Consider the following 15,956-nt stretch of genomic DNA (forward strand, 5'->3'; position numbering starts at 1 on the left):
CTAAAACCAGCAGGGGGCGAAGCACAATAGGAATACATTTGACAAGCCCTATGGATTACTCTCGCTTTAACAATAACCAGAAATCCAGCAGCACGGCCACGAAGCAATTGGAGGTCCTCCAAGTTAAAAGGATGTCGTCTACGCGCATCTGACAGCGAAGGAGCTGCGGAGACAAATGCGGGTCTGTTCTACACTCCGAGGTTATTCGCCCGGAACATCGCGGAGGCGGGGTAAACCGTGATGAACTGCTTTTGTCCTCATCTTCCCCGACGTGGGAAATTCCTCCGCTCCGAGGGGTGGACGCTTCCCGGTGGCTGAAGGGGGTGCTTTTCATCCCGTTTCTCTGGGCAGCTGTTGAGCTTTGCTGTTTTGCAATATTTTAAATTATTCCGATCGCCGTTGCAGGCGTGGCAAATGTGAGGAGAAGGACCCCCGGCTCATCCCCCCAGACGAGGACAGTAACCCGTGCAGCCTTGCACTCTGGTTTTTATTCACGATAAACGCGGGGGGAAACTCATACACCCGCAGTGACCAACTGCTCAAGGCTGATGATAGAAAAAGAGTCTGTGTGACCTGTTAGAGAAACGCAGAAGTTTATTGGATGTCTTTAGTTTCGTCGGATAGTCTCCCGCAGCATCGGTAAACAAACAAACAAACAAACAAACGACCACAGTCTCCATCCTTTCACAAAATCCCGTATTTGTGGTGTTGGGTCTCCAAGACGATTTGTCAGTGCGGCGGCGGCTTTCCCCTCTTGCTTCCCCCTCGTAAGTTTCATGTATAACAATCTCTTCTTTATTTGTTAAACATCAGCTTCCTCTTCTGTCATATTGAATTAAAAAGAGGGAGAGATGAGTGAATGAAAAAGGACAAGCTGATCAGTGCTCCACTGTAGTTTTTTTGGAAGATAGGATTCGGTATTTCAAAACCTTAGTCATTTTATTGGGCGAGCAAGAGACTGAACCCGTCCCGAGCTGAGCGAACATATGAATCCGCTAAGAAGCACCTGTCCCCCGCCCGGAGCGCCGCCTGGGCGGGCGGCGGAGTGCGGAAGGACGTCGCCGCCTCTCCCCGACCTCGAACGTCTCGGTGACTCCCAAGGAAGTCAAGAATAGGGCAACTTGCCCTCACCCAAAATGGCGGCCGGCGCCCTGCGCGACGGCGCCTGCGCGGGGTAGCGTTCTGTGACACTAACTCCCTTGGAGTTTCCCTCCCACACGCCTCCCCGGCACCCACCAGCGCCCGGCCCCGACCTAGCCACCTGCGCCCGGAAGTGACGTATGGCAGCAGCGGTTCCCCCGCTGCATGATGGGAGAGTGTGTGGAGTGGGCGGGGGGCCTCCGCGGAGGAGGAGGTGGAGGCGGCGGCGGCAGCGGCGGCGGAAGAGGGCGGAGGGTAATGGGATGGGGGTTCCGCGGCAGCGCTGAAACTCCGGGTGGGCGTCCATGGCGCTGCTTCGCTGACAGGGCTGTGAGTCGATTGCCTTCCGCTCTCACCAGCTCCGCGTCGGAATAGCCAGTCCTACCCCGGGGGAGCCAGTTCCTCCCCGGCCCCCTGAGCCATGCCCATCGCGGCCGCCCCGGACGAGCCAGGTAAGCGCCACTGCTCCTCTCCCCCAGCCACGCTTGCGGGGAAGAGGGTGAGAGGACCCAGCCCACCCGCCAGACCCTCGCCGGGCCAGGGGGCACCTGTCTGCCGCGGAGCCCGGGGCTGCGGGGAGGTGCCGGCTCTGCGGGCCTGCGGGCTCCGGGCTCGGGCTCTGCCCTCTTCCGCGGCGGGTGCGGGGAAGCCGGCGGCGGCGCCCGAAGCGTACAGCTTCCTCCTTTGCCACCCCAGGCACCGGCCGGGGAAGTGAGTCGTCGTCACCTCCGCGGCCGCCGCCGGCTCGCCCTGTCCCTCCGCTTTCACCTGCAGACAGCTCCGCGCCGGCCGCTCCCTCCCGGGAGCTGCTGAGAAGTTTGGGGCTTGGCTGGGGCTCCCTGTTTCTCCCTCCTCCTCCCTCGTGACAGGTGTAAACACTGCCTGCTTCGCCCAGGCCGGAGGCTGGCGGCGACCGGAGTGTGCTGCTCCCAGGGGTCTCTGAAGCAAGCGGATTTCGAGTTCTCCTGCGGGCGGAGGAGACGGCCCCAAAGCTCATGCATCCCTTCCTGCGAGGACCTTTTCTGCTCCCTTCTTGCGCTCCTCGAGAAATAAACTGCGTCTCTTCCCCAAATTGCGTTCGAGAAGTTGGACCATTATTATTCTTGAAGCGCCCAGGTTGGCAGGTGCTCATGTCTTGTTTGGGCCGAGGACAGAGGATATAGGGTGAACGGTGGTGGGGCCCCTTCTCCGCTAGGAAAGTACTGAGCCTGGCCAGGTTTTTCTCTTGTTGGTTAATGCAAGTTATAGCTTGGTTTCCCACTAAATTTTCTACTGGGGCCAGGGAAGGATTAACTCGTACATGTGAATATTTTACTGGGGATAAATGAGACAAAAGCAAAGGTTCCATTTCAGCGTTCTCGCTTTAGGAGAAGAAAAGTAGAACTTGAATCTTCCCTTTCACTGGCTATGTTCGTACTCCCCAGTTTGGGGGATTTTGGGGGGTGGGGGTTGTGGGGGGAGACAGTTTAATCCTTTATGTTACATTTAAATTGTTGCTTTCAGTTAACCTTTTAGACACAGATATTTGCCAAACTCTAGGTGAAACAAATGTTTCAACACTGTTGTGTTGATAAAATTTATGCAGTTGACATTTATGCCCTTTGCCGGCTTAAATGTTCGTTTTCCTGGTAATTTTTAACTCTTCCCAGAAGTATAGGGTGGGACAAGTTGTTCGTATGGAAAGTAATACAATAGTTAATAAATAATACAAGAGTAAACTGTTTTGCATACATTAATTTATTTAATTCTCACAACAACTCTGTAAGCTAGTAGGTGGCATTATCCCCATTTTCTAGAGAGCAAACTGAGGCAGAGAGATGTCAGTAACTTGCTTAAAGTCAAACAGCTGTTAAGCCAGGATATAATATACCATTTATATAGTTTTAACATATGCAAAAATATACAATATTTTTGGGGGGAATCATGAAATATGTAACAAAAGTATAAAAATATACCTGGTAATGATAAATGGCAAATCAGAATTAAAAGTTACCTCTGGAGAATTAGAGAAGGATAAAGGATCTAGGACGGGCCCAAGGGTTTTCAACCATAAATTTACTGTTTTTAAATCTGAAGCTGATTTGGTAAAAGATTAAGTTTCAACACAACTAGGTGGTGGGTACTTGCTCATTCATTACACACACACCCTAAACTTTGTTGTATGCTAGAAATCATAATGAAATTAAAAGTTCAGTTTTTTGTTTAAACTATATAAAGCAGTGGTTCTCAACCTGTGGGTCGCGGCCATCGGAAAACACATATAGCATATCAGATATTTACATTATGATTCATAACAGTAGCAAAATTACAGTTATGAAGTAGCAACGAAAATAATTTTATGGTTGGGGGTCACCACAACATGAGGAACTGTATTAAAGGGTCGCGGCATTAGGAAGGTTGAGAACAACTGATATAAAGTATCACTGTGTCTTTCAGCATAGTATACTTTAAAAGAGGATAGGGAAGGGATTGGTGTCATTTTGTGTTGACTTCCTTTTAAAATTCAAGGAGCCTCTAACTGAAAAGTATTCGGATTAAGAAATGTTGCCCTCTCCAGGTGCCTCTGCAGCAGCTTCTCTTGCCTGGGCTCTCCTCTGACTGCTGCCAGTGATCTCAGTAGCTCTGTATCACACTCCTCATTTCCATTTCTGGCCTTACCCTAGGGTAGGGCCTCATAGGTCCGGATTAGACCTATCCCCTGAGAAAGGGAAAAGATCTGAAACTATACAGTAATGGGAAGAGGGGGAGTCATTGCTTATTAGTTTGGGAGGAGTGAAAAGAGAAGGAAAATAGATTTAAGACTCTGTCCTATCATTCCTCAGTCACTACCACCCCATTCTGAATAACTTAAGTAAACCTTGCAAAGATAAATTGCTAATAAATTAAAGGTTGTCTGTATTCTCAAAGCTTAATCTACAAGCAGTATTTTGGTAAATAGTTCCCAGAGGAAAATCAAGTAGTAAATTAGAATAAATTCACGTAGGTTCTATTTATATAAATATTTACATAAATATTTATAGTGTGCTGCAAATCATTTCAACTAAGTATCTGCTAACACCGTGGTATTCTTTTCTTGCCATTCATACGGCAAGTACTTAACTGAGCACTTGCTGTATGACAGGCTTTGTTTCCCCTGGGGATATGAAATGAACAATCCAGGGGAAAAATTAGCTGTCATAGGGCTTCATATTCTTATATGTGTGTGCACACGCGTTTGTATATGTGGATAGACGAATGAAATATAGAGATGGCAGATGATGTTAAGTATTACGGAGAATAATAGTCAGTTTAGGGAGATAGACAAGTACAAACTTTTTTACTTTGAATTGGGCTGAGAGGTTGGTGGTACTTGCAGTTTTATATAGGATTGAGTTAGAAAAGGCTCAAGACCTGTCTGAAGAAGGAGAAGAGAATAAGGAGGGGAGAGGTAAAAGTATGCCTGGGATATTCAAGAAATTACAAGCAGAGAGTAGTAGCTGTGATCAGCAAGTTAGAGGGTGAGAGGGCAATGTTGTAGTGACTTTGTAGACAATCCAGCGACTTGGGCTTCTTACTCTGTGAGATAGGAAACCATTGCAAGGTTTTTGAGTAGAGAGCTCAAAATGATCTGTTTGGCAAGAGTGAAAGCAGGAAGATTCTGTTAGGAGGTGGTTACAGTGATGTAGCTAGGAGATGGTAGTGGCCTGAACCAAGATGGTGGTGGCAACAGAGGTGATGAAAAGTGGTAGAACAGTTTCTTGAATTGGAATCTTTAATAATTTACCCATTGCTAAACAAAAAACTTACAAAGGTGCTACCTTCTAAAATTCAAGGTCGTCAGCATAACTGCCTTATTCCGTCTATCCTACTTTCTAACCAGACGCTGCTATGTGATTTCCTGCTCCTTGACAGTTGCCACATGCTTTATCCTTAGCGCCTGCCTTTTCCTCTCTCAATTAAAATCCTTCCCATTTCAAATTCTTTCTCCTTTATGAAGCTTGTTTTTCTCATTTCAGCATTTTTCCCTCTTCCCAGTTAAGTAAGATCTTTTTCTTAGAATCCTTATAGCCACATTTTAGTTCATATGGTGTTTATATTCTGCCTCATTAATTGGCTTTTACTGTTTTCTTGTATTGTCCCCCCTAATTGTTAGTTTTTCAAAGGTCATGACTCCTTTTACTCCTCCTTATAGAACCTAGCAGTTTTGTATATAGTAGATGCTCAGTAAATAGTGGATGTACATATTTTTTAATTTTAAAAAAATAGTCTTTTAGTACAAAAGAATACAGAAGCATTGTATATATGAGGCTTGTATTGTATTTAAAGTGGGCAGTGCTGCTCTAGAGCATGACACTGACTTGTTTATGAAGAAGAAATATAATTTTTTTTTACTTTTATTTTTATTTTTTTTCTTTATTGATTAAGGTGTTACATATGTGTCCTTATCGCCCCATTGCCCTCCCCCCCCCCCCCCCCACACACCACCACTCATGCCCTCACCCCCCTGGTGTCTGTGTCCATTGGTTAGGTTCATAAGCATGCATACAAGTCCTTTGGTTGATCTCTCCTCCTTACCCCCACCCTCCCCTACCTTCCTTCTGAGGTTTGATGGTCTGATCGATGCTTCTCTATCTCTGGATCTGTTTTTGTTCATCAGTTTATGTTGTTCATTATATTCCATAAATGAGTGAGATCATGTGATACTTACGTTTTTCTGACTGGCTTATTTCACTTAGCATAATGCTCTCCAGTTCCATCCATGCTGTTGCAAATGGTAAGAATTCCTTCTTTTTTACCACAGCGTAGTATTCCATTGTGTAGATGTACCACAGCTTTTTAATCCACTCATCAGCTGATGGGCACTTAGGCTGTTTCCAAATCTTAGCTATGGTAAATTGTGCTGCTATGAACATAGAGGTACATAGAAATATAAAATTAACTTCATTATTCTAGAAAGTAGTAAGTAGGTTTTTAAAAAGTTGCTTATTTAAGCCTGTCAATATGTTTTTCAGAGTATACACAGTTTGCATAGTCATTTTTCAAGTTATAAGTGTTTGATTACAAACCATAAGTTACTATAGTTCTTATGCTCTGAAAGAAATACTATGCAGTATATGTAAGAGGCCTTGGGGGAAGGTGTTAGAAAACTTACCTGAGGAATCAATCCTTCATCTAAGAATTAAAAGATGTGCCTGTCTGGAGTGGCTCAGTTGGTTGAGTGTAGTTCTGTGCACCAAAAGGTTTCTGGTTCGTTTCCTGGTCAGGGCACATATCTGGGTTGTGGGTTCGATTTCCCTTTGGGACATGTATAGAAGGCAACTGGTCAATGTTTCTCTCTCACATTGATGTTTCTCTCTCTCTTCCTCTCTCTAAGCAGTCTTCAGGTGAGGATTGAAAAATAATTGAGAAATATGTGGGAATGTTTTAGGCAGTGGGAATGTAGGTGCAAAGGCCCTTTGGCATAAAAGAATGTTATTGCCTGCCTTTCAAAAACTGAAAGAAAACCTAGCTTAAAGAATTGATAACAATGGGGAAAGGGAGATGAAGTAGTGTGGCTAAAGAAATGGAATTGGGCTTAATAAACTTAGAGATTTTTTATTTTTATTTTTATTTTTTAGATATCACAAGCGTTTTACATGATCAGGTTGACTTTTTAAAAGATACTTGGATTGGACATGATTAATAATAGTTCATGAAACTCATTTAGATGATAATGGCTGCTTAGACCAGAACAAGGTACGTAGTAAAAAGAGATGTTCCAGATTTTAGGGGTTTATGAAATAAAAATCATTCTTTAGAGGTAGTGGAGGGTGGGGTGGTCTTAAGTTTCTGGCTTAGTAAGTGGATGGGTGGTAGGGACACTCTCTGAGTTAGAGAGCCCTGGAACAGGATCAGATGTGAGGAAGAACTTGAACTCTGTTATTGTTAAGCTCAGGTCGAAATCTTAAGGAATTCAAGTAGAGAGGACTAGTAGAGAGTTGGCTTGGCTGGACTGAAGCTCAAGTTTGAGGGTTGGGCTATAGGGATCAATCTAGGACTCAGTTAAAGCCTTAGGTAGATAAGATTGTTTGTGTGAGAATTGTGAGAAGATATCCTGGATAAAACCTGGAAGAATTTATACTGCTAATCTGAGTGTGTTTAATACTTATGAGAAAATCTGTAAAACATATACCTCAAACCAAAAATCATTACAGGGGAATACCAGATTCCTGCGATCACAGTAGATTTGTATTGGAGGCATTAGTAATCAATAAGGAAAAATGGAGACTTAAGAATTTAAAGGGGTCAACCAACACACCCCAATTTGCTTATGATGTGATGGTTTAGTATACCAAGAGCTTTCAGTTTTATAAACAGTACTCACCAACTAGAAAATAGAAGTGGAGAGACCCCATTTTACAATGAACAAGGGGTTGGGGGCGGTAAAATACCTAACAATAAATTTAACAACAAATGTAAAAACCCTACATTGCTACAGGTTAAATTTTTGTGTTAAATAAAATGAACAGTTCTGGTAATAATAGAGGAGACCATTCCTAAGTCACACTTTCTTATTCTTGCAGTGCTAACTTTAAATATTTTTCAAAGGAAGACTTATAGGAGTAAGTTCTTTAATATTTGCATATGTCTTAATGAGACCACAGTTTTTTGAATGTATGAAATGAATGTTTATGCCTCACCCACTCTCCCTAGTAGGTATTTTTGTTGTTTTATTCTTAGTCATTGCTTATATTTTGTAGTATTTTCTGTCTTTCTGTGGTTTAGCATCTCCAATCTTGTTTATTGTATGGATGCAGAAATGTTGACTTGGAATATTTGCTGCAGAGACATTCAAAATGTGAAAATTTCTTAAAGCTTTTGTTTTTAGTAGCTATTTATAAAAGCAATGAACCTATCGTCAAGAGATCATTTAACTCTTTTTATACTGAATATTCATAATAACATTTTTGTTCCTTTTTAAAAAAATTTGTACCAAGAGTTTCAGCTATCAAATTCAAATTTTCTCTTACCTGAAACCCAAATAGAATGTTTGAATATCCACTTTTTACTTGTAGTTAAGTCACCATTTCTTTGCACTCCTTTACATATTTTATTAGACTATTTTCCCTACATCATAATAAGCCAGCAGATGATGTGTTTCTGTCTCATTAGGTTTCAGAATTTTACTTGAAGCACAGTGCAAGTGTTACACCTAAAAACAAAAGTACAGATTTTAATCAGGTTACCAGTGACCTTGGTTTCTGGGAGTAGAAAAGTTTCTCATGTTCACGTTTATTTCTTAAAGTTCAATTGCAAGTGAAACTGTGATTAATTTTTTAAATGTGCTGTATTTTTTCTAAGAATTGTATAATATTTAAATTATATACATTATTATATCTGTTTCAAGGATTATTGCAGTAATTTAAATTTGATTCATTAAGGAAATTTCCCATTTCATTTTTAAGAAAAGTATTGAAGATTTAATGTTGTGAACTTTTTGTATTTGAAGTCTTAAGAGTGTTAATTTCTTAGTGATAGTCTCAGGTAAATGTGTATGACAGAACTTTAAGAAATATTTGTACAACCAAATAATTGTAAGGGGAAATTTTTAAAAGAAAAAGAACTGTTTCATTGATTTACCTTTCTCAGTTCAGCAGTGAAGTTTAGAGACATTATGTCATCCCCAAAGTTATAAAGTCCATAATGCTTTTATCCTTTGGAGCTTAACACAGTGGTTCTCAGCCTTCACTAGCCATCAGAATCATCTTTGAAACCCTTTTTTAAATGCAGATATTCAGGTGCATACCTAAAATGCACCTATTCTATTAAAAAAAAACAATACAAAACTGAAATTGAGAAGCATTGGTTTATGGTCTAGTAGGGGAAACAAATTTGATTCACTTTGTTAAATGTAATAAAAGAGTTGATATAAAAAAGGAGGCTTTATTCAGACAGTTGACCTCACATAAAGTACCCAGGCCTTAATGTTAAAGCCCTACTCTCTATAGTTACTCTTTATGGGATCTTGAACTGATTATATGACCTCACTGAACCTGTTCTTTCATCTATAAAATGGATGGTTGGGATTAAATTGTATAATGCATGAATAAGCACCTTACACAATACCTATCACATAGTAACTTGATAAATATTGCTGCTCTCACTTCACAGAAAACTTCATGTCTGAATAGGGTTTTTGAAGGCTTAGTCAGTGGGTTCTCTGAACAGATAAGAATAGGAAATTATAAAAAAAAAAAAATGACAATTTGGCGATAGCATGGTGCCAGTGGAGGACCTGGGGGTAGTTTTGTCTGGCTGGAGCAAAGAGGGAATATCTTAGCCATATTGGCTAAGATAAGTAGTTTCAAGTAGATTGCCGTAATCTTGGCCAAAAATAATGAGGCCTTTTAATAAGGTATTGGTTAAGAGATGTTAAGGATTTATTCTGTAATTGATTTAATTTGGGGCAGTAGGATATAAAAGGAGGAGCAAGGGGTAATTTTTTCTGGACTTAAAATTCAGAATATCATATACTAGTAGAAATAAGTGGTTTCGGTGTGTTTTTTGAGTAGAGATTAACTTCAGTTTTGGAATTGGAGAATATGATATGACTTTGGGTCATTCAGGTAAAGATATTCAAAAAGACATTTGGGTAGAGACAGATCTGGAGTTTGGGCAGCCTACAGATAGAGGTTTGAGCATTATGAGCATATAAAAACAAGCTGGATGAAATCTCACAGGGATAAGGATATAGGGAGGCCAAGGCCTGGGGAAGACTGACACTTATGAGGCAGGCAGAAGAAGCAGATCCATTCAAGGAGGAGAAAGAACAGATATAATAGGTAGGAGGAGAATTAAGAAGGAATGCCTCTCAAAAATGCCTTTTCACTTAAAAATGTATTTTAGACACCTTTACCTATTAGTCATGTATAGCTTTATTGCTTTTTTAAAATGGCTACACTTTTTATTTACCCTATTCCTTATTGATAGATAGTTAAGTTGTTTTCAGATGCTTTTTCAAAAAACAAATAATGCAGGCATTAACCATTTTGTGGAAATATCTTTTCATACTTGTATGAATGCATCTGTGACACATTCTTGCAGATGAAGTTGCTTAATCAAAAGAATGTGCATTAAAATTTTGATGTATTACTAAGTTGTCTGGAGTATGTGAACCAATATATACTTCCACCAATAGTATCTTTATTTTTATCTCTGAAGTGGCTTGCTTCTTAGATTGAGGGTAGTAGAATTTGAAAAATAAGTAGTATTTTTATGTATTATTTTTATGCAGAATTCTATAAAGAGAAAAAGAATACTTTCATTTTATCAAATTATTTGTTTCATTCAACTAATGTAATTGAAGAATGCATTTTGTCCTTGTAAGCATCAGATCAAGGAGGAGTTATTTGTTCTAAAAGAAGCTCTGTTTCCTCCTCTAATGTGCTGGAAGCAAAATTGGATTTAAGGGAAGTGAATCAGAAGGAAAGAGAATGATAGCATTATTGTGAGGTGGATTAAACCTAGAACAAAATTGATGAAAGCAAACAGTTCTTGACATACTGACATGACCAATACAAATTCTGTGCTGAGAGTTTTTACAGAAATATTTTGATATTTTTTTCTTGTAGCAAACTTTAAGCAATGGCTTTGAATTATTCTTAAAAAACTGATCATTGTGGAGTTGTTAGCTTAGAAAATACCCAGAGTAGAAATACTGATGAAGTTTTAAGTGGCCAAAATAACACTGCTTACATAATTTTAAGGTGAAAATATGAACAAATGTCACAGCTTTTTTTTTTTTTTTTTTTGCTTGTTTTGTTTTAATTACCTGGCATTGTTTGCAATGCCTGTATTGAAGGGCTCACTGCCATTCCCTAACCTCAGTAATACCAATAGCATTTGGGGGTAAATTGACTTAATTTTAGTCATACTCTAAATTCATCAATGTCCCTTTTGTCAATCTTTTTTTTTTAACTTTGGGTTGTGACCTATTTCTGGTTTGTAAATTTAGGCTTGTGAAGTCAATTTAGGGGGTCATGGCCAGCTTTTAAGATAAAATGAAATAGAATTAAAAATGTCAAGAGTACATAGAGAGTAAGGGTAAAAAGCTTGGTGAAACTTTTTCTTTTAAGTGCATGTATGTATATGTGGGTCTTCATGCAAAATGTATTTTTTCTGTGGGTTACAGGGATAAAGTTTGAAAAATTCTGGTTTATAAGGCAGGCTAACTCTCAAAAACATTCTAATCAAAAGTATAAAGGCACATTGCAAGTAATAAATGTTACCTGTTTTCCTTTTACCCTTTAGCCTTTCTACCTCACAAGAGAAAGTAAAACTTTAAACCAAGCAATGACACTATTAAAAGGTCAACCAGCTAGAAATCTGCTTGTGATGGGAATTCCTTCCATAGTTTCCATGAAGTTATTGGTGCAGGTAGACCCACTTGTGGCATTAGCTTTATATACTACACCATGAGCACTATTTTGGAATGTGTTTATATCTGATTTTTCAACTATACAAAGCTTTTGTTTTATGATAATTCCCCCCAAGAATGTCATTATATGTTATTATCTGTTGATAATTTATGACTATTTTTAAGTGTGGTTCATTGTCTGATTTCCTCCTGTTGCCTCACATGTCTCTAGGTCATTTTTTTTTTTTCTCGGTGGATGGTCAAGAAACAAAGTAAAACTAATAGTGCTTGGCAAAGACATAGTTTATGAGATAAATCTTCTGTTACATAGGTCATATATTAAGGCCAAATTTGTAAGTTTTAGATTATCTAAGACGTCTGCTTCCTTCCTCATTAGCCCAGATAATTGAATTTTGACTGCATTTGAATGTAGTTTTATAACTTTTAGTAGAAGTTTTCTTTAAAAGGTGAGTTGCTCTCACCGTAGACGTTTATGATAAAGAGACTGTCTGAGGAAGGGCATCTGCCAAGGGCCTGCCAGGGTGTACATATTTTAGGTACTGACTAGAGTGGTGTCTTTAGTTTTGAAAGTCCACAAAGTAGGTTTTCCTGTTTGTTTGTTTTTCCCAATAATTCCCTGGGCTCTTGAGGTTTAACTCATCAATCTTGACCAGAATGCGAATTTAAAACTTTACAGCAAGAAATTTTTTTCAAAGCATGTTGGCTTTTCACGTCAGCTGATTGCAAAATCTGTGGGAAAATTTACATGAAGTACTAAAGAAAGTTGCTGGGAGCAAAGAAGAGCAAGCGAAATTAGATGGACTGTCCAGAGTAGCATCACACTCTGGTGACACCAGCTGACACCTCCACTTATTCTGAAGAACTGACTCAAGTCAGAGCACATATTCATGTTAGCTGGTCTGTTAAAAATGCATGAACAAATTGTTGTCCTTTAGCTGGTTTTATTTTCTTGGCTTGCATGTGAGTACCACCCTGCTCAATATATTCTTTCTTCAGATACATTGCAGCACAAATGATTGGACTTGTTTTCTTTCATGTGTCACATTTCAGGCCAGCCTCTCTCAGACCACACTTACTAGGTTGAATTTAAATATTTCCTAATGTATTTGGTGGAATAGAGCTATGGTTCCAGAGCTAGAGTTATAGAAAGATAGTGTGTTGAGGGAAAGGGGGTAGCAATTCAAGAGTGGCCAATGGAATAAATGCCCCAGCAAAAACAATACAGTAATGTGTTCAGTTCCTACCATGAGCCAGGCTCTGAGGATGGGTGTTCAACAACAGAGGCCTGTGTCTGCACATTTCCAGTCTTTTGAGCTCAAGTAAAGTAACTCATACAAGAGCGGTTTCAGTGGAGTGGTGAGGTGGAAGCCATATTGTGTTGGGTTAAGGAGTAAGTGGGAGGTTAGGAAGTAGAGATAGTGAACAGACAGGGCTCTTTCAAGAAGCTTCGTGGTGAGGAGGAGGAGGAGAGCTAGAAGAACACGGAAGGAAGGGATTTGTTTTGTTTTGATCTGATTTGTTTGAGGATGGTAGAGTCTTGAACATTTATAGGCTGATGAGAAAGCAAGAGTAGTAATGAAGAAATTCAAAGAGCCCCCTGAGCAAGCAATTGAGAAATCAATGGAATGTCCAGGGGTTATCTCTGGACAATATTGTGGGTGTAAGCAAGATTTTAGTGAAGGGCATGAAATTGAAGTAGTTCCTGCTTTTAGATTGTTAAGTTACGGGAATGTTAGGGTGGAAATTACAGTGGCTAATTCATTCTGCAATAATATAACAAAAGCAAAGGGGGGGCGGTGGTGGTGGTGTGAAAAACCTGTTTTCCAATGGCTAATGTATCTATCCTCATTGCTGTTTCTGTTCTTTTGCCTTTGTTATCAGTAGTTATCCAGTGTCATTTATTCTAATTCAATTAGAAGTGCCTTGTGAGAAAAATAGCTAGTAAACTCAAAAATAGTTGATATGATGAGTTAAAGTTAAAACAATTTCTAATGTTTTTATCTTGTTTAATTTTGACTGTGAAACTATACAAACATAATTAAACTGTCTTATGGATTTGCATAGAAGGCTAAAATATACAGTAAAAGAAAAGTTCTTAGGAATCTTTGAAAACTAGCTTCTATAAAATGATAATTCATTGCTGTTTAGCAACATATACTGTATGTTGCTGCTCATGTTGTCATTCACATTATGTATTCGTACTTTTGTGAATCATCCTTACTGATATCAAAACTAGGAAGATAAAAACTTTACTGCATTTTTACTACTATGTACATTAATATTGAAATAAGAGATTCACTTCTTGGCATTTTTGTTGTTTATTCTTTCTTCATCTTAGTTTGTAAGCACCTTTTTTTCTCCTTCAAGTATTTTGGAAGTTTCAGAAACCTTTTTCTGAACAACTCAGAAATCTTTTAGGGAAGACTAATTCTAACATTTGCTGTCAGTTATATCAGGAGTTAATGCAGTAATACATTTTTCAGATATTTTATTAGCTTGTGACTGATTCATCACCACTTACTAGTTATACTACTGTGAAGGATTATTTAACCTCTTTAAGGTTTTATTTTTTCACTGTAAAATGATGATAGCAAGTCCTACCTTATGGCCTACTGTAAGGACTAAATGAGATAATTAATGAGCGCTTTTCATAAAGTATCCACACACATAGTAAGTATTGAATGCATACTAATTTGATATTGGTGTAAACAGAGAACAAAAGCACATGGAATATACTATTTTTAATAGATGTTTTAAATAATACTGCATATTATTATGCAGTTGAGGACATAGTGACATATTGATACAGTTGATATCTATAGTGTCTTGGGTTTTAGTTTTTAAATTGACAAGTTTGAAGGAATTGTGAGATCTCTGAAAAATAATTAGCTTTGGGATTGTGGAAGTTTAAGTAGCCTTAGTTTGCAGCTTGTTTGAAGGGAGAGAGGATGGTAGCCCTAATAACAAACAACAACAAAATCTTTGTCAATTCTTTACTAAAAAGTATCTGTTTTTAGGGGCTCTCCCTGTTTTGTTGGCTGCTATGGAATTAATATGCTGAGAACAAAGCATTCAAAAAGAGAAAATAAAAAAGATCATTTTTGTAGATATTAAATTTTAAAGGCATGAAAACTTTTCAACATTATGGTTCTGTCACCTCTAGATGTATTGAAAACCAAATAGTTAACTAAAATCCAAATCTCCTTGTGGCTCAGAAGTAGGACTCTTCGGTTTCTTTATGACAAGATTATCCTTTTTTAAACTTATTAATTTTTATTGAATTTATTGGTGTGACATTTGTTAATAAAGTTATAGGTTTCAGGTGTACAGTCCTATAATACATAAGACAGGACGACTCTTAACCAGGCATGTAGACTGGGCAGATTCATTGACAGTACATTTTGATAGTATCTTAAAACTCCAATGAGAATATTACAGTAATGATTTGAATAATTCAAACTACTGCAGTAGCAGGCAACATTTGTAATGCAAATTGATGATGCTAATTGCTTATGTAACATTTTCACACATTTTTCTAAAAGAAAATACAGATTTTTTTTCTGTACTCACCCAAATGATTTAACAAGTGACTAATTATCTTCAGACATAATGTAATAAAAAGGTAGTGATTTGTGTGTGTGTGCTCCATTAAATAAATCTTCCTATTGTAGTTTGTACTATTTACATCAGTAGCATAACTTCAGATACAGTGATTTGTCTTTTCCTTTTTCTTGACCATTATCCTTCCTGCTTAGGTTCTCCTCCACACACACACACACACATACCCACTCCCCATCCTAGTCCCTATAAAAGTAAGTTTGGGGTGAAGGGTCATCAGTAAAGCTGGATTGTGTAATAGAGGTGTGCTTTTCTGGCCTTGAAAATTAATGTACACGTTGATGCTGTTTGTGCCCTGTAAAAGAATATGGGAGTTTTTGTAATGAGTTTTTAGCTTGTCTGGAGGGAACTCCTTATTCAGTGTTTGATTCTGGGACGTTCCTAGAGGGCCTGCCTCTATGTCTTAGGCAGTGGTTCTCAACCTTCCTAATGCCGCAACCCTTTAATACAGTTCCTCATGTTGTGGTGACCCCCCAACCATAAAATTATTTTCGTTGCTACTTCATAACCGTAATTTTGCTACTGTTATGAATCGTAATGTAAATATCTGATATGCAGGATGTATTTTCATTGTTCGCGGCCCACAGGTTGAGAACCGCTGTTTAGAGAAATATGTAAAGTCCTTTCTATCTCAACTAGGCACCTTCTTAAAAGTCTTTATTTTTGTGGTCTTTCCTCTACCTGGATAGTACCTACTTCAAGGTACTGGCGACAACTTGTGTTGCATTATCCTGTTCCACTTCAAAACTTCGATCTTTTAACAGACTAATCCCTTGAGTTGGTTCAGATGTTATGATCTCAG

General features: G+C 38.9%; 1 protein-coding gene across 4 annotated transcripts in view; it reads left to right on the forward strand.

Annotated features, from left to right (window-relative positions):
• Positions 1–1,362: 1,362 nt before the first annotated feature.
• AFTPH (aftiphilin) overlaps positions 1,363–15,956 on the forward strand; it is a 60,966-nt gene continuing 46,372 nt past the window's right edge. The window contains exon 1 of one of the 4 annotated variants that reach the window (XM_070429341.1): positions 1,363–1,592. The gene's annotated coding sequence lies outside the window, so the exon portion shown is untranslated. The remainder of the gene's footprint in view (positions 1,593–15,956) is intronic. The other 3 variants (XM_070429340.1, XM_070429338.1, XM_070429339.1) reach the window with 3 other exon arrangements.

Source organism: Myotis yumanensis, unplaced genomic scaffold (assembly GCF_028538775.1).
Source record: "Myotis yumanensis isolate MYYU_CA2020_CCGP unplaced genomic scaffold, mMyoYum1.0.hap1 SCAF_11, whole genome shotgun sequence".
Taxonomy (NCBI): Eukaryota; Metazoa; Chordata; class Mammalia; order Chiroptera; family Vespertilionidae; genus Myotis; species Myotis yumanensis.